At 50.4% G+C, this 19315-nt stretch overlaps 1 protein-coding gene across 4 annotated transcripts in view; it reads right to left on the minus strand.

Moving 5' to 3' along the window:
• EPB41 (erythrocyte membrane protein band 4.1) overlaps window positions 1-19315 on the minus strand; it is a 96133-nt gene that overhangs the window by 65277 nt on the left and 11541 nt on the right. Inside the window, exon 1 of one of the 4 annotated variants that reach the window (XM_080379084.1) lies at window positions 11665-11790. The exons of the other annotated variants lie outside the window; for them this stretch is intronic. The gene's annotated coding sequence lies outside the window, so the exon portion shown is untranslated. Of the gene's footprint in view, window positions 1-11664; window positions 11791-19315 lie in introns of those variants that run through there. 4 annotated transcript variants of the gene reach the window in all.

Here is a 19315-nt window from a genome sequence, read left to right on the forward strand (position 1 = left end):
CGCACGAGGTTGCTGCCAGCTGCGCCACACGGAGTTGGTGGCACTGCTTCAAACCTGCCTGCATCCAGGACCAGCCTGCATCTTTTCTGGGAAAAGAAACACAGATTCCCAGTCTCAGTGGTGGACTAACAGCCCTGAGCAAGAAGAACAGGTCTGCTGTGAAATGGCAGATGAGGAGAAGGTCATCGTAGCCTCAATGGCCAGATCTCAGCAGCCTCCGCCAGCCCCTTGGATCCCCCACGCATCCACAGCATTAAAGGTCTGTTTTCTTCTTTGGGATTCAACAAAACACCGCACCAGTTCAGCACTGGTGACCTGAACCCGGCAGCCTCTGGGATGCAGGGCACACATAGCATCGGCAGCCAGTGCCGCGTAAATTCATGTAAGTTGCAAGTGCCTTTGGCAAACCATTCACAAAAAGGAGGATGGAGACCCCAAACTCCCCAGACATTTCAGGAGAAATGCCTGAAAACCACCTCCCTCCAAGCACAGGTCACTTTAAACTGAGCCCATTCTGGCATTAGCAGCAGATCTGGGAGGTAGGACCCAAAACAACTCTCCGCCGCAGGGTCCGGGTACAGGGGGGCACATCACCAGCCCTGGGGAGCAGCCCACAGCGACCCTCTGCAGCTTGCAAAGCCTTCACAAATGCATTGGCATCTGCAGACAGCGGCGCAAGAAGTTATTTTGCAACTCACATTGCTCAGATTTAATAATCACCCTGCTGCAAGACATCCTTCTGTCAGATTTTGAGAAAGATCCTGTAAACTTTGGTCTCTTTTTTTCCTTTCTAAAAATAGATATCTGTTGTGCAAAGGACTGATGCAGTGCCACTTATGTGAAACAGCTATACGCCAGAAGGAAATACCGCTTTAGCACAATTATCTACTAATTTTTTAATTATTAGATGTTTTATTTTTTTTTAACGTGCGTTTCTCTTTGCACGGTGCAGCAGGCTTTCAAAGTGCTTCACGAACGGCACTGCAAAACTCGCTCTTGACAGCAGCAGGAAGGTCAGCGCTAGGCTTCTTCTACATACAAGAGGAAAACAAAGAGGTAAATCGTTCTTCTCCGTGCTTCGTTTCTGCTCCCAGCCCTTGCCAAACACAAGCTTTTTTGATAGAAACCCATCTCACCACAGGTTTGCTCAGCAGGGCTTGAGGACCCCACTGGAGCAGGGGCAGGGAGCACCGCGGTGGCACAGACTGCTCACATCAGGGATGTGCCCGCGTGGGGACACAGGGAACGTGGCCGACTCACGTGCATCTGGGACCACTTTGGTCGAGCACTTTGGGGCAGCAGAATGTGCCTTTTTAATCCACAGTATATTTAATATTAAGAAGAGCAATTAAATCAATTCGTGGTCACCCCGTGAGCTGTTAGTTTCCAAAAGGAGTTCATTTTAAGCAGCGAAACTGACTTCCAGCATGGTTTAAAATATACTACACAAACATAAACGTGCTCGTGTGATCAGGAATGAGGCAACGGCAGCACAGGCTTTTACTGCTGGTGGCATATACCAAACGTTCTTGCTTAATGAAAGAGATAGGTGGATCTCAGGTGAAACACAAACATCCTCATCTAGAGTGATTCAAGCAAAAAGACAGTCTGCCTACTAAAACGCAAGCGCCACAATCCATTTTTCCTCGTAATAAATGCAAATCACATATATGATCACTACAATCCTACAAAGCCATAAGGGGCCGCACCAGGCACCACAGTGGCTCATTACTTGTGTGATGAACGATCGACTTAAAAATCAAATATCTGCACTGGTCCAAGCTGAATTTTTTCTGATTTGCATTTGTAAAAAATGATAATTCACTGCTTGAGGCAAAGACAGATCTTTCTTTAAAAGAGAGCAACAAATTTCAAGCATTATTTCCCAAAGCATCATGAAAAGAGCTCATAGCTGCTAATACCAAGTCTGGATCCTTTTGTGTCTTGGAGTCAACTCTTAATTTTACACTTGTGCTCCCAGGTTGTTTTCAAGAAACTTGGCCCATCCTGAGCTCTGGTGACTCATTCCCAAACCTCTCTGACTCGCAGCACCCAAACTGGTTGCACCCATGAAACACCTTGTGACTAGGCAAAAGCACTGTTAAGGGGGGGGGGGGGGGGGGAGCGCAAGGGAAGGAGGTTAACTCAGAAAGGCAGATGAAAACTGCATGTTTCCCAGTCACTGTTTCCTCCGGAGAGGAGGAACCGAGTGACTGCTGGGCTTGGCTTACGTAGGGATGTTGAGACGATGCTCAACCTCGCAGGGTGCAGCTGGCTGCATTTCTGCACTGTTTTCATAAATCCCAAATGCTGTTGCTCCATTAGAAAAGCTCTGATGATGTTTTCCAACCGAAGGAATACGGAGAGGCTTGTTCTTTTCTCCCCTTGCTTTCATCTTCGTTTTAAAGAAATGTCTCAAAATATTTTCTCAGGGAGTGTGTCTGCTGAAGCGGAGCAGGGTACTCAACGCAGGGGGAAAAATAAGCAGATCCTTGAAGCACACAGGAACAACTCGCCCACAAATCTCCTACTTCAGAGATGCGCAGCTGCGACTTCAGCCTATGTCCTCTCCACCCTCAGCAGATTGTGATAAGGTTTATTACCACGGGTGTTTTCAGTAAAACAACAAATGTTCTTCACCTATCCGGAGGCATTTTTCTAGTGGTAAAGCTGAAGTGCTACAAAAGTTACAACTGATCAAACTTTAGTTTCAGTATAACTAATCACTACTTGTTTTTTTGCCAGTGTGACAAGTTTCAGAAGGTTAAAATGTTTCTGAGATGAGCAAAACGTACCGACAGTTTTTCAGTTGATTTTCTAGTTCATGCATCAAAAGGGCACAGTCCTTTATTTCCTTACAATTCTGTTTTCAACTTAGGAGCGCCAGGCAGGAGGTGGTGTGCTGCACAGCAAAACCCGGGCTGAAGGCTTTTTGCGCCTGTTCCTACTATGCAAGTGATTTACAACCGCTGGCGATGAGAAATCATGAGAAATAGTTAATGTGCAACCACTTCCAACGGCAGCACTAGCCCAGCAAACAAAGCTAACCCTGCAACCAGGCTTGCACCTTGCCAAGCCACCGCCGAGCTCCGTGCAAACCTCACAACCCCCTCCACCCGTGCGTGATTGATGCCCGGGCACCGGGTGCTGCCAGGTCTCCCTACACCGACCAGCCCTGCCGCTCGCTTCACCTGGGTGTGCAACGAACATAACCGCTGGCAGAGGTGCAGCTGTGCATCTACCTCAAAAAAAAAACAAAAGGAGAAAAAAGTTTAAGCTTTTGCTTCAAGTATTTGCATTACTAGATCGCCAGCCTTTTCTGCGATGAGCACTGCATGGATCATGCAGCCTGAACCACCCCGCCAGGGCAATAATCAAGCAATACTCATGCTGCAGAGTCCAGTTCAATTATAGAAAGAAATAAAGCTGTAAGAAAAGTGTCACAGCGAAATACCAAATCTCAGTGTACTTGCAAGGCTCCTTGCTTTGCTTAAGTCATCTCTCACGTTCATTATCTAGTCCCATTCCTGCCTCTGGAGGCGTGCAGGCACATAACACTAATAGATTCAGTTTCCCCGAGCTCTCCCTCTCTATTCATCATACGGTGGGAACTTTTTTTTAATAAACTACATCTTTACAAAAGGAATATCACCATTTGTCACCATCAGGTCAGAGGAAGAGAGCCAATCATCATCTTCAAATAAACCAAGAGCAGTAGCTGCAAAATACGATGCCAGTAACGCCGCCCAGCCACTGCTGGCTGCCCTGTCAGCACCCAAGACACTGTTCAGGTGCATCTGCAGGTGGGGATCGGGTGTACCTGAATGCAACTGAGGAACATTTTCTGCATCAGTGCCCCAAAACTGAGAGGATGGGCGACACCGGCTACTCAACGCACCTCACTTCAGAAGCAAAATAAAATTGACAAAATACTGGCTCCGGTATGCAAGCAGAGGGGAAAAAGGTCATTCTTTCCTGCTGGCCCCTTGGGTTCTCATTACCGATTCTAACGAGGGGGCGAAGCATCCCAAACCACGCTGCAGAGAGGGGCAGGGACGCACGATGGGATGTGATCCCTGCCCTGGGACGGGCGCGATGGCTGCTCTAACCTCATCGGCCACCTCCAGCTTTTCTCCACCGTTTCCTGGGGGAGGGAAGGGAAGCAAAGAGACAGGCGGGAGCAAACAAACCAGACACTGCCGCCTATAAACAAAGGAAATGTTTTCTGAAGACAGCATCTAGGTAGACAGGAGGGAAATAATAGAAGCAGCAGTTACAGCAACAACAGCAACAAAAAAAAACCTCAACAAGAAGTCTAAAGAAATTATTTCCTCTAACGAAACACGCTGGAAACGGTATCAGAGGCTGCTGAAGTCAGATGAATTCAGCACATGGCCATTTCCCCACGCTATCGGCAGCACACCCTTCCCACGTTGATGCAATCACACCCAATACTCCCCCTGGCTTCACTGCAGATAAACCCCCTTCTCCAGGGTCCATCCTGCACCCATCCTCTGCACTACTGAATTATTTTTCAGAAACTCCTGAAGAATGGAGTCGGCTGATCCGTGTAATTAACTCAACTAACCTGGGCATCTGCAAGAGCTCTTTTCCATCACCTTTAAACACCCCAGGGGGCCCAGGTGCACATGAAAACCGACAGAAAAGCAACATCTTTTTAGCCTGCGTTATCCCCTCCCAAATCAGTTTCTCTCCCTAGTTTTTCCCCCTCTCCAAGAAAGCTTGGGGGTCCTTAAACCCTTTTGACTAGAACTATGGACAAACAGCTGAAAACAGTCATTTTCTCTGCAGCCAGACCCTTCCCCAAGCCCCAAACATTCCCAACGTGTACCTAGATGGCAGTTATTCCAGCAGCTGAACCAGGCAGCCCACACTCAGGTTTTACAGTACTGCTACGCGATGTGCTTATTCACCGAGACTTTCACTAGCTTCTCACCACACATACTCACTTTCAAGTTGGCAGCTGGAGATAAAAAAGCAACGATATCGGCATCAGCCGATATCAGCATCGGCCGCCGGCACCAACCCCAGGAGGGATGGAGGGACATGGGGGCAGCACTGGCACTGCCTGGGAGGGATGGAGGGACATCCTTGGGAGGGTACACCCCCAGGAGGGATGGAGGGACATCCTTGGGAGGGTACACCCCCAGGGAGGGATGGAGGGACATCCTTGGGAGGGTACACCCCCAGGAGGGATGGAGGGACATCCTTGGGAGGGTACACCCCCAGGGAGGGATGGAGGGACATCCTTGGGAGGGTACACCCCCAGGAGGGATGGAGGGACATCCTTGGGAGGGTACACCCCCAGGGAGGGATGGAGGGACATCCTTGGGAGGGTACACCCCCAGGAGGGATGGAGGGACATCCTTGGGAGGGTACACCCCCAGGAGGGATGGAGGGACACAAGGCAGTGCCCAGGACTCACCTCACCTGGTTTCTCACTGCTCAAATTTTAATACTTGCTACTGAGGATCCTAAAAATGCTGTTTTCTTGCATGGGACATGACCCCTTCCTCCTACAAGAAGCCTGGGAACACATCCTCTGCCATCTGCCTGTGTAAGGGCATGTTTATCTTATAGACAGCTTCTTTTACCGCCTCTATACGCTTACACGCAACTCATGCGGGAGAAACAGACACAGGGGTTAGCTGGCATTTCTTCTGACCTCACACCAACAGTCCCACACACAATTTAAACATACAATTTCCATCTTACACGTCAATCGCTGCCAACGGTTGTAAAACAGGTACCTAAGACAGAAAACTTCGGCCTAACACTGGATTTTAAGACTTTTTGGCCAAAACGAACAGCTGTGTTTCCACCTGCACAAAGACCAGGAGGCTCCCTGGCCCGCCACCGCTCTTCTCCCTGTCCGCCCAAGGGGCTGCGTCCCCGCAGGGTCCCACCGGCTCCTGTCTCTAACCAGTGATGTGCACATCAAATGATGATGATGGGATCAGCCTGTTTGCAAGCAGGACTAAGAAACTACCCGCATGCAGAAGCCAGTGTTTAAAAGACAGACCAGCAGTTTCTGTTTGGGGGGGGGTCTGCCAGGCTGCAGAACACCAGCCAGAGCTGCCTCTGCACCTGCTAAAATGTGCATCTTCCCGTAAAGCCCCAGGGCACCCTGCTCTCCTCCGACCCTCTCCTCAAGAGGGGAGATCAGGAATATTTGGTGGTAGGGCCCTCTTACCCTTTGTTTCAGGAACTGGAAGGCAGCAAGGAAGGCAGGGTTGCAGGAGGAGAAACATTTCCGAGCTATGGCAGCTGAATCTGGACCTGACAGATTTTTACCCTTCCATGAACAAGCCGCTGCTCCAGTGACGAACGACTCTTAAAACTCCCCAGGAATGGAGCCACCAGCTGCGTGTTTCTCATTTTCCGAGTGCCTGGCTGGAGGCACTGCGGGCAGCTCACAAAGGCAGAACCCTTGAATATAAAACGTTCCACCACGCTCCACGTCTAAGGGATAAAACCAAACTGCCCGTCAACGCTTACACCATTACCTGTCCCGAAGCATCCACACGCAAATTGCAAAGACCATCTTTTGATTCATTTGCACGCAGGCATGGCAGATGAACCCCGGCAGGAATTATTAATCCTCCCGAGCAGAGTTTGAATAACAGGGAATAAATACAGCCCGGGGCCCCGTCCACAATGGGACGGGACTGTCCCCACTTAGCGGGCAGCTTTCGTTTATACTTAGCGGTACGCAAGCCCTGTGGGGGCAAAGCCCGAGTGCGATCACACACGGAGACCGCGCTGGTCTGCGCTCGCACGGAAGAGCAGAGGGGATGCACACGCCATCTTCTACCTCCGAGCGTTTGACTCTGCAATTCTACTATAAAGCCGCGTGAGCGGCTTAGTTATTTATTTAACTAAAAGCTTTTAATTATCTCTCTCACACACACGCATTACATGGGGCGGGGAAGGGGAGGAAATAATCAGCCTACAACCGGTGACCCGCGGGTTCAAAGGAATTGTGTTTTTCATAGAAACAGCTAACTAGCCCAGATCTTCTCCTGCTGCTTCCAAACCACGCTTCCAGCTGCAGGGCTCCATCCACGGCGCATTCTGCTGCCGTTACAACTCGGGCTGACCTGATCACCGCAAGAAGGACCTTGGTTCAGGCAGAACAAAGGCTCCTCTCCAAGCGCAGAGTTTTCCTCGGGTGGCCACCGAGGATGTTATTTCGTGGTGTGAACCTGCTGGAAATTCCGGCTGACATCCCATGGCACTCACCCTCGCCAAGAGATGGAAAGGACCACTCTCCGCAACACCCGCGTCGCCAGAAACACGCCGTGAGCAGAAACGCTCCCCAGAGCTGCTGCTCTTCCTACGCCTTCCAGGCTCTGCACTGAGACCAGGGAGATACAAAACACTCAGTCCCCTCCAAAAGCACCGGAGTTCAAGTGCTGTAATAAATTATAAATCATAAAGCACTGCTGCAGACGTTTGCTCTGAGCACAGCAGCTAAAGCAAGCTGGCATGCGAATTTGTTTAAAAAGCCCATACCAGAAACACAGCGGGGTCTGGAGGAGCGTGCCCTGGAAGAGTATGATTTCTTGAAACACCCCCCCGCAAGCCCATGCAATTTTCCTCTCTGTGGAACTGCTTCATTTAAAAAAAAAAAAAGGGAGGGGGAAGGATTTAGTCCATCTACAGAGACAAATTAAAAGTATTTGCTTTTAATACATAATGTTAGCAGCATTACACAAGCAAAAATTCACATAAACAGAAAACAAGCGTAAACAACCGACTGAACGTAAAGAAACTAATAATATTAATCTGGATTAAGTACAAGCCATGAACATTCCCACCTAATCCATCCAACGGACAAAGATAAATCCCTGCTATGCCGCATCCTACAGTTCTTTGCAACTTAAGGAACCACAGTACTGATCAAAACAACGTAGCAGATGAGAAGTATGGGGTGAAATCTTTACGTATAGCCACCTGCTTAATCTACACAAGATTACAGCAAAAGCCAAGCACCAAGAAAGCAGAACAAACATTGTAAAAGATCACCAAGCCCAGAGTGCAATTTCCACTTGAGGTGCAAAGCTTCACATCAAGCTTCCCCAGAGAGATGCACACGACAGCAACAAAACACAGCCCCGAGTCTGAACAATCCGAGGATCTGCCATTCCTTCTGCTCCAGAAAAGTTGCATGGGGGTGAACTGCAGTCAGGACGAAACCAGCAGATCCGCAGCAGGGTTTAAAAGCACAAAGTAAGTTTTTATAAAAGGAAATAAGGGCTGCCACAGGCCCCTCAAAGACTTACTTTATTAAAGCAACATCTCTGATTCATCACAGCTTATTACCACGAATGTAAAAGCAGCTGCAGCAAGCAGAGCAAGTCCAGGCACTCACCCAGGGCAGCAGGACACACAGCCCAGCTCGGGCTCCCCACCTGCAGACCCACGCACATCTCCAGCAGCAGCACAGTGGGAAGCACCCACTCCGCCACCCACTCCCCTGGGTTTTCCCTCTGTTGCAGATCCCCTGGCCCAGACACCTGGAGAAAGCCCAGAGCTCCCACCACCCACCACGGACACAGCACCAACTTCTCGGGCTTTTTCCAAGAAATAAATGCAATGTGGCATTAAGGGGCTGAAGAAAAACCCGCTCTGCAGCAGAATGGGTACTGTCACGGTTTCCCCAAATGAAGAGGCTCTCACCAAACACCCCTCATTAGGGAACACAAGGAAAGATGTTTAATGAGAAACTCCAGGCTAGATGCTGTGGACGCACAGCCAACACCTCCACCGAACCGCCCAGAGGATGAGGAGCCAGGGTTTTACCTGCTGACCCCAAAAATCCAAGACTCCTCCAAGACGCTGAATAACTCCTGGTGAAAACCTAGTAGAGAGCCACTGCCTTCCGTCAGCAGCACTTCCGTACATACAATTTTATTACAGCATGTTACCAGCCACATCCCCAGCATCATCATCCACCCATCAACATATCAAAGCACACGGAGCATCCCAACATCCCATGGCTGGAAGCCCGCAAGCTACCCCGGCACAGCAACACTTTGATCACTAATGAATGAATTTGTAAACATGGCTGCACGCTAGAGAAGCCACGTACCTACCAGCCGACCTCCCATCAATTCCAATATTTGCTCAACAAGCAGTAAATGGGGTGTCAGAAGAGAGATGTTTTACCGCTTTCTGAAAATCAAATGCTGTCAAGTGAAAATACCGCGTCCATTCATGCGGAGCACGCAGGCGCTTGGCAGCCACAGACAGAAGCCGTAGATTTGGGGGATCAATGTCTAAAGCATTTTTAGGATCTGGGAACATACGGTGTTTTGGAACAGGCTGAGAGCAGTCCTTCCTCCCCTCGCCCTGGCCAGGAGCGCCCAAGAGACTGCTGCCCATCAAATGCCCTGCTTCTGCTAACAGCTCCTTTTAAATTGCAATTATGAGATCGGATGAAAACACAGATAATTCCTCTGCTTCTAACCTAGACCACTACAGGAAATAATCTATTGGGGGGGGGGGGGGGGGGGGGCAGGAATATCATCCTTCTCTCTGTCTCATAAGGCTCTAATTGAGTTTTAAAGGTAAGGAGTGCTGTTTATCCTGATATTTACCTTCTGCAGCAGATTATGTTTGTCCATGGGAATCCCAGAAAATCCTCACCTTCTTTATTGAGGCCATGTCAGCAGAGATATGCAAAAGACCCCGCTGTCTTTTAAATCACACCCAACACTCAAAATCGTCACAGCAACATAACTGAGGTTGCTAGAGGTTGGCACTGTGATGTAAAAAAATAAACAAAAAAAAAAAAAGCAGCACTAGCACCTGACATACACTGCAAGCAGGACAGCCCTGCTCACCACCACCACGACACCGCAGGAAAACCTTCAATAAATTAAAAATACGGTTGTGCCAGCCATTACAAAAAAAAAAAAACCCACACAATCAAACAACACAACCAACCCTTTCAAGGGAAGGGAGCAGCTCCTGGGGCAGCAACATGCCAGTCAGCTAATTGTGAAAGGAGCTGCACTCCATGGCATCGTCACCTCAATGAACAGCGATAGCGGCCAGGTCGGAGCCCCTCCGCGTCTCCCATCGATACATGGCTCTATTCTCCTCCCCTGAGACCTTCCCAGGATTGCTTGTACATTCGCTAACACAATTGTAAAATAAGAATCAATTAATTAAAAGGACCAACCCTCCAGATCTGCCTAACTCACGCAAACAAAACCTAGCGTACGTGGAAAGCCTCAAAATCCTAAATACAAAGAGCAAGGTAAAGCAAAAATTAGTTTTGTGCTCAAAAATAAGATTTTGCTTTGCTTCTCTGTATTGTCACCAGTACCTTAATCAAATTCTAACCCAGAGTACTGAATTATAACTGAACTATGACTTCCAGCACAACACTTGCCCCAGAATTTGGAGTGTCTCTTAAAAAATTTTCTCTTTGCAGCTGGACGTACAATTCCTAAACAAGCATTTACACACCCACAGCCAGGGGGGCCACTGGCCTCTGCCCAGGACCAGCCCCCCCAAAATGCACGCAGCCCCCCCGGGGCACAAAGGGGCTGCAAGTTCATTTTCCCCAAGAAATGCTCCAGCACTGGGGCTCAGGATGCTCCAGGCACAGCACTGGCAGACGCGGTCAGGGCACAATTTTAACTCGTTCCGGACCCGGTGGAGTCATTCCCATTGTACACGCTGCCTTGCCAGAGAGAAAAAATAAACACACGCCTTGGCGGAAAATCCTTTTAGCTGAAGAGCGTTGCTTTCCAGTGGGCCGAGGTGTTTTCCTGAGCTGGAATTCAGAGGGAATTGGGACGCACAATGAGCCTTCGCCCAGCCGGTGCCAGACCACAGCACCCACATCCATCCCACGGTGGGCGAGCGGGCCCCGCCAGTTTGCAGAGCCCAGTGCCCTTCCCCGCCATGTCTCATTCCTCCTCCTCCTCCTCCTCCAGGACAATGGACTCCGGGCAGAACAGGGATCCCAGCTGGGCTACCAGCAGCCCTGGGCACCCACCGCCCCTGCAATGGGGGGCGCTGGGTGCCAGATCCCCCACGCTGTGTTCCCCCGTCCTGCCGCGTCCCCCCCATTTCTCACCTCCTGCAGAATGTGTCTCCGGCTGAGCCTCAGCCTTTTGGCTTCCAGTTCTCCATGACACATCACGCACCCCCGCAGAGAGCTTGCACACCGCGCCGCGCACACACGGATACACGCTGCAAACACGGATGCGCCACGCACACTCCGCTACACCGTGCAAACACGGACACGCCACGCAAACACGGATGCACCGTGCACACACGCAGGCTGCACACGCACATGCACCAGAGACCGCAGCGAGCACACGCCGCGCACCCCCGCTGCCCGCGCAAAGCGCCCTGCGTGTGCAAGCACCCCGCGCACACGCATCCTTTCCGCGCAGGGAGCTGCGCGCAGCCCCTGCACACGCACACCCCGCGCAGAGGCGCGGGTCGCACGCACGTGAGCACACGCACCGCGTGCATGCACCGCTACACGCCGCGCAAGCGCGGGCGCGCACACCCGGGGCACGCGAAGCGCACGGCACGGGGACCGCGGGCACGCGCCGACACGCCGCTTGCACGCGCAACAACCGCGCGCGCGCACCCGCGCTCCCGGCCCGCACTTACCCGCGAGGCTGCCCCCGCTCCCTGCCGCCCGGCCGCGCAGAGCCCCCGGTGCCGCACGGCGGGGCCGCTCCGCTCCGCGCTCAGCTCCGCGCCCGGCCCGCCCCGCTGCGCGCTGCGCTGCGCCCGGCCCCGGCCCCGCCCACAACACTGTAGTAAGTTCCCATTGGCCCAGAGCAGGGGGCGGGCCGCCAGCGCCGCGCCGCTATTGGCGCGGGAGAAACGGCGGCTGGCGGGGAGGGTGGGGGCAGCGGGAGCGCGCGCCCCCTCATCGCCCCCCCACCCTCCCCCCCCCCACCCCGTTTCCCTCCCTCACGGCCGGGGCTCCGCGCCCGCGGGCGGCCCTCAGGCGCCGCGGCCCGGCCGCCTCCCTCAGCTCGGCGGCAGAACGCCCCGGGAGGGGGGGCTGGAGTGACGGGATTACCGGCAGCCCTCCCTGCCGGCCCGGCGCTAAGCCGGTGTGGGGGAGGGGGTTGGGGCGGGGGAAGGGGGCCGCGATCAGTCACCGCCGCCCGTAACCGGTAGGGAAGGGGCCGGAGGGGCCCGGCCTGCCGGTAACGCCGAGCGGCAGCGGGCTGCGCTCCCCTCCCTCCGTGACCTAGATTTTAAATACAGAAAGTTGTGGCCCAGCTCACACAGGAGGACCCGGGGCGGGGGGGCGTATGTTCCTGGGGCTTTCTTATATTCAAAAAAATAAAGGCCGTTGGGAGCCAGGTACTGGCCCAGCCGAGATGGCAAGTTGACCGAGGTCAACAAGATGGGCAAAACTCCGCCGGGGAGACTGACCTGCTCGCCACTCCACAACCCTGCGCCTAACCGTACCGAGTGGCTCTGCCTCACCTACAGCCAAATTATAAGGCTTTTTTTTTTTCAAACAGACCCGTCCAGCTCCCCTCGCCACATACACCGGAACAAAATGCTCCCCAGCCTCTTGTCAGCATTTCCACGGAGCTCCAGTGAGGCAGTGCCAGCCCAGTCGGCTTCAGGGGGACCAAATCCCTCTCAAATATTTACACAACCCCAAAAGATGTGTGGCATCTCCATTGTGTCTCCCAAAGAGAATTAAGTGATCAGGCACTTCGTTCTCCTTGCATTAAGAGCAAATGTCCTAGCCCTTCGTCAGCAGGTAACACCCTGGGCTGACGCATGCCCTGGTTGGGATGGCTGCATCCTCACACCGAAGCCTTCACTAGTACCGACGCAGTGATAAGCACACTTGTGCTAAATAGGAGCCAAACAAACCCCATTTTCTAGAAAAACTTAACGTGCTTCTCACAGCTATTGACCCCTTCCCCTCTATGGGTCTATGACATGGCTCTGCCAAGACATACACGATGGTGCAGCTTCCCTTGCCTCAGTGCTGAGACCGCTTGCAACAAGCCCCTTAACGGGACGGAAGAGAGGTATTTTCGCCTTAAATCTGGACTATCTGGTGGTTTCCTCGGATTCAGATGAGCACATCTGATCCAAAGACACAGGCTAGGAAAGATCTGGCAGCTGTTAAGTCGCTGCTCCTACACCAGAGACAGGCAGCTCCCCTGAAACAAGCCCTGAAGCTCCAACTTCACTCCCCAACGGCATTAAATTAACGCATGTTAATTGCCCAGGCTGTGAATGAAGGGCTCAGATGTCTGGTGCTGATCCACCACAACAAATGCCACCTTTGCTACTGCTCACCCAGGGATGGGCTGAAAACAGGCTGTGTCACAAGGGAAATGTGAATCCAAGGGGCTTTAAGGAGAAAACCACAGAGCAAAGGAGCCACAATTTCTGGATGCAAGGGCTTGGCAACAGCTTCTTGCAATTGAGAAAAACAAGCAAACAAACCCACACTGCTTCATTGTAACATGCACGCATGCTGACCAACGGCAGATTGCAGATTACATGGAAAAGAGACAAGGGCAACGAAAACTTCACATCAAAACAGTGATTTAACACCACACAGCACGTCATCCACCATGCTCAGATCACCAGATGATCCCCAACTCCATCTGCCAGCATCTGAGTATAGAGAGCAGCAGCTCCCATATTTTGAGCCATTATTTCCCAGGTGAGCCATTTATCCACAGGGAACACTAGTGCAAGCTGCCATACACGCTCTGCACAAGGGCAAAGGACGCTTTTAGCTCTTCAGACCCCAAACAAATGGCCAAGAGTGGCCAGAGAAATGGCAGGAGAAACTTAAGAGCAATACAGTCATCAGATCTGAAAAGAGGCGCATGGTCTGTACCACGAGCATGCCTTGAAAATGTTCTTCTGGGGCAAGGGGATTTGAACCTAGGCCAAAGCAATCCTTTTGTGGGGAGCAGAAAAAGGGAAAAAAGAAAACAAAAGCAACACTCCTCTGCATATGGAAATACCACCACCAACACCACACTTCTGCTGTAAATCGCTGGCTTAGCTTCTAACCTTTTCCTTCCTACACAGCCCCAGACTGACCTCTGAAATCCCATAGGAAGTAATGGAAATTTCTTAAATTCTTCACTATAAGAACAGTTTGCCCCATGCCAAGCCTGGATTGCAAATATTTAAAGAACTCTCCCAGCTATAGCTGGTTTAAGTCACTTTATAGGAGTCAATTAGAGACTAAGAAATATTCTAATAAGTCAGGCTTCCTTGGTATTCAGCTGCTGGATACAGGAATAAGGAGAGGAATTATATTCATTTTAGGCATGCATTCGTGGTCTCTCAGGCAGAAGCTGTTCCCTGCGAGCTGAAAAGCCACTCGCAACCGCTCAGATCCCAATGGACTCAGTCAGCGCAAATCAGCTGGGTCACAACAGAGAACGATGCCAAACCCTACCCTCTGCCTGTTTCATGGGTGTGCAGCTAGCAAGCGGCTCAGATGTACGTGCCCCAGCATCTTAAGAGCATCTAGACAGTAGATTAAATCCAGCTCAAGTAAGTTCTTAAGAAAATACAATCATTTGTAAGGTGATCCAGCACTCTGCAGGCCCCCACAGGATGCACTTCTGGTAGAATTTGCTGTAAAACTGGGCTCCTGGCTCACACCAGTGCCAGTGAACACCCTGCCTAGAGCATTACTGGCACAATAGGCTGCACAGAGCTCTCCTCACCCCAAGGAGCTTCTCTACTCGAGGAATTCCCAATCTAAACAAAGGAATTGTGCATCACACTGGTATCAGTGCTCCCTCCCGCAAAGCAAACAGGATTTAAGGTGAAGACAAATACTCAGGATTATGCCAGGTTCCAGGAAAACAAAGAAACAAGCTGGTCAACTGAATCCTTTATCCACTGTGGCTCTAAATGGGCCAGCTGCATCGATATTACACATAGGTATGTGCACATGCGATAGGCATATTTGGTTTATGTGCCTCGCTCACACACTTTGCTAGCAAGTGACAGTCTCCAAAGCAGCAGCCATTTCACAAGAGCAAACAAGGTGGGAGGAGAGCAGGTGGCTCAGTTTTGCCAGCTACTGGCCCTCTGCCCTTGGCTCCTCTTCCGAGATGTACTGTCACCATCAGCAGTGCTGATCTGGCTAAGACCAAAAGCACAGGATGTAAAGGAAATCTTTCGACTTCACAAGGTTTGTTTCACTGTAAAACAGTGATCTAGAACAAAGATATTTCAGGTAAATGATTTACCTAGAAGGAAGGGGTGCTTCAACTAACGCTGCATCTCTCCCGCGCTCACCCCTTGATTTAGCACACAAAGTGGCAGGCACAGCAGAATTCACCGCCAGAAAAAGGCTCTGACAGGCTGAATTGCAAAGTCAAGAAATTTTCATGAAGAACTAGAACAGCTGCACTGCTTTGCTACAACACGTGTGCACAGTGAAGGCAACCTGGAACATCTACACTCACCTGGCTCCGTATCAAGAATTTAACCAAAGATTAAATCTAGTCTAGCCCGTCACAGCACTCTCCAAAACCAACAATCGATTCATTGTTGAGCGAGCTATTAAAGGGCCAAGCAGCACCCTCCATAGTTAAAGAGACTAAGTGATTTTGCTACTGTAATTCCCCTTGGCATCATGGCAGCTAGCCTCAAGTTTTGCTAAATTCAAGCTGCTTCCTCCTATCCTTCTCTGTGTGGTTTCCTACTAGAGAGTTTTCCTTTGTTGGTTGTTTTAACAGCAGGAGTTGTGCCCTTTGAAGGCCATTGTTGCCAAACTAAAACTGCATGTTCTTTCCCGTGGGCAGAAGAATCCATTTTTTGAGCCACTACATCTTTTTGGTACTGGGCTGGCTTATGCATGTGCCTTTTGGGGAGATGGGGAAGGCAGAGGGGATGGCTGGGCAACTCACCCTGGACACCCAGGAACTCCCATCCCACCCAGAATCTGGTTAATTCATGCAAAAAGCTCCCATCATGGGTTTATTCAGTCTGTGTGAAGTTGATGTTCACTTGAGTCGGAGCTAGTCTGCTGGGTGGCAAGACACCAAGAAGGAGGAGGAATAAAATAGATGATGAAGAGGAGCACCAGCTCTCTCCAGGCTGCATGCCAGTGCAGGGAAGAACAGCTCCCTGAAAAGTCCGCTTTGTTCCAGGGGTTAGAGACAGTGCATAAAGCACATTTCTGCCAAGATGCACCATTTAAAGATTAGAGGAGGCCAGCTTCAGATTGCAGGATCGAGTTTTCATATAGTGAATGTTTCTGCATTGAGAGAGAAATACTTTTCCCCTTCAGTATGGGTAGGAAGTATTAAACGTACGAGTGGCTGCACTTAAAGGATCTGGAAAGTGCTTAAAAAGCCTGGAGAAAAGATTACAAGCGATGTTGTGAGTGTAAGCAGTGCAGGCTCAGGAAACGGCAGAACCAGCGTGGCACGAGCCTGAGCTCCAGAAACAGCCCGAGAAACAGGCTGAACCATGCGAACAGCCACCCAAAGAGACACAGCTGGCCCACAGCCACGCTGACCTCCGTCACATCGCGAGCTCTCCCTCATTTCAAGCATTTCCCAGATTTCCATCCCCTAGCAGTCTTGGGGAAAATGAGACACAACTGAAAACAGAGGAGCGTGCTCACAAAGAGCGCTCGGCTCCCTGCCCCTCGTTAATAAATTCCAGGAGACGCTGCTGGAAACCTCTATGGTTGGGCAGCAGGAGGAAGTTCAAGCCCTTGCGCCAGCCTCCTCAACCAAACAGAAGAGCCAGCTTGGTCAGGGACGCAGCTGTCACTTCAGCGGGGGACAAGCTCAGCTATGCAGCCTGTGTTGAAATAAACCCAAAAATAACAGTTAGTGCCACCTAGGGACCAGGACTAAGGCAGGGAGGCAGAAGAGCCATACCGCAAACAAAGGACGTCAGCGGCTGATTTACTCCTTGCATGGATGAGAAGTCAAACTGCAGCGAGAGGCGGCTCTGGTCTGTTTAAGTAACACCAGGTAGGTGTTTTTGAACCGTAGCTTCTCCCCACAAAGGAACCAGTTAGGTGAAGCTTTCACTAGGGGCTGCTCAAGCGTGGATTTGACTCCGTACCATTACGCTCTCCCTTTGGGCAAAGACCATCCCTTGGCTTCAAAATACTCAGAGCAATTTGGTTCAGAGAAGGAAAGTTTCAAGGCCAGGGTTTATTTAGGACCGATGTGTACCTAGGAGTACGTTAGAGTGAAGTACTTGGGGGAGTGCCCCTCTAGTCTGTACTAACACACTGCTTGTATCCCAGCGGCTGGGCAGCAAATTCACCCAAGCCGTCAACCCAGCACCAGACAACAGGCAGCAGTTTGTTATTGCAGGCCAGACCTGCACATCAGCGAGGGACACCTGCCAAGACCAAACATTTATTTAATTAAGACTTCAGCTACGGAGAGCAAATACAACTTCTAAACAGAGCACGGGCTACCTTATTTCTTCCACAAATAAGAGCTGAAGCTCTGCACCACTTCGTTCAAGGCTCCTTCCCCTGCCTGCTATCGCCTTGGACCTTGCAGGGTTTGCCTTAAGCTGCTAACTGGATCAGACCGAGTCCTTTCTACAGATGATCCCACAGCCTAATACGGCACACTAACGTCTGCTGAGAGGCATTTCTGCAGGTGCACAGTGATTAATTGGTGCGCATTTCCATATCACAAATAAAAAAAAAAAAATAAAAAAAAGACTTTTCAGCTTGGTTGAAATGCGGTATATTAACCTCTGAAACTGGCAGTCATGGATACGAGCTTCAAAAAGATAAATATCAATAGGACAAAATCCCAGAGGATAGCATCACATTGCTGCCAGTTTTTCCTGAAGCTTTACGAAGTAAGGCATTTTGAGGCTTTATTTAAGGTCCTATCTTTCCATGCTCATTTTATAAAGAAAACCCAAAGCGGTTCAGCTTTATGGCAGAATCCAAGTACTGGGGAGGGCAGAGGGGGGAATCAGATGTTGCAGAGGAAAGCTGTGGGTACGGATGGAGAGGGCTGGGAGCATACTTCATCTGAACTGTTGCCACTGTCACAGCTAATTGCCCAAAGTCATCCTCTCTGAGAAAGGTTTGTTACTGAAATAAATAACATAACCCTGTTAGCTCAGCACATTCTGCAGGTCCACAGAGGCTGCAAGTTAACATGGTGTACGCGGTAAATCTTCCAAGCAAGAGATGCAGCAACAGCTTTGAGATGCACGCTAGCCAGATCTTACCCCTGCATTTACCGCAGGCTGCATCAGAAAGAAGCTAATAATCATTAAGCTGCCATCTTTTATTTCTAATTATTTGTCTCCACAGCAGGGTTCCTCCAACCATCAAGCAAAAGGGAAGCAAGTCTCAAAGGAGTAACTGTTTTGAAGAGGGCTTGCAGCTGCCACTGCATGAATGGCTCTCCAAGAACAGTAGCAACTGCTACAAACTGCCCACAGAGCTAGGAGGAAAGCATCTCTGTTGAGGCTGTTTTTCAATGTCGGTTTTTAGGTCAACTAAAACAGCTTTTCTTATGCAACAAGAGGTGCAGAAAGCTCACTTGCTTTTGAGTTTTTGCTTTCATTTAATTAGATGGTAATTCAGAAGGCAGCACTGCTATTTAAAACACCACAATGAGAACTATTTCACAGCCTTACAAAGCACTGAAGTGAAACCACTGAGCTAAGCCAGCCCTAGAACTTGACACCGCATCGGATTCTGATGGTCTCTTCTGAACGGGTGGCACAAGCGAAACAGATACCCTGCTACTACATTTCCAGGAGAGGTTCAAAGCAGAAAAACTCACTGAAAGGTGGAAAAGCAGGAAACCTTATTTGTTTCTCCTCTTTGAGCTATATGTAAATGAGAATTAAGGAGAGACCCAAGTTCACAACACAACAGCTGTTCAACGGCTCCACAATGCCATGCCCTTCTCTAGGTGACCCATGAATTAAGTGATAGCAAGAAACAATTTCATGTGCAGGTAAACTTTTAAGATCACAACACGTGGCTTTCAGCACCACCAATGTATGGAAAGACAGAGCCCAGCAGCAGCCTGCTAATGGGCACACTGTACTTACCAACTCCTTTGCCACAAACGCAGCTCTCAGCATTTTTTCAGCCAGTGCACATGCCCTCACCTCAGATTTCTTTACAGGCTTCAAATAATGGCAACATATGTGAATCTCAGCTTGAAGGTCAAGAGCACAACCTCAAAGGTTACAGGCTCCTCTTGCGCCACTTGTGTCTTCAGCATTCTTCCTCGCGGTTTCTGCCCTCCAGCTTCTTGCAGCCTCCCTCCATGGAAGC

The sequence above is a fragment of the Falco punctatus genome (genome assembly GCF_963210335.1).
Source record: "Falco punctatus genome assembly, chromosome: 3".
Classification (NCBI taxonomy): Eukaryota; Metazoa; Chordata; class Aves; order Falconiformes; family Falconidae; genus Falco; species Falco punctatus.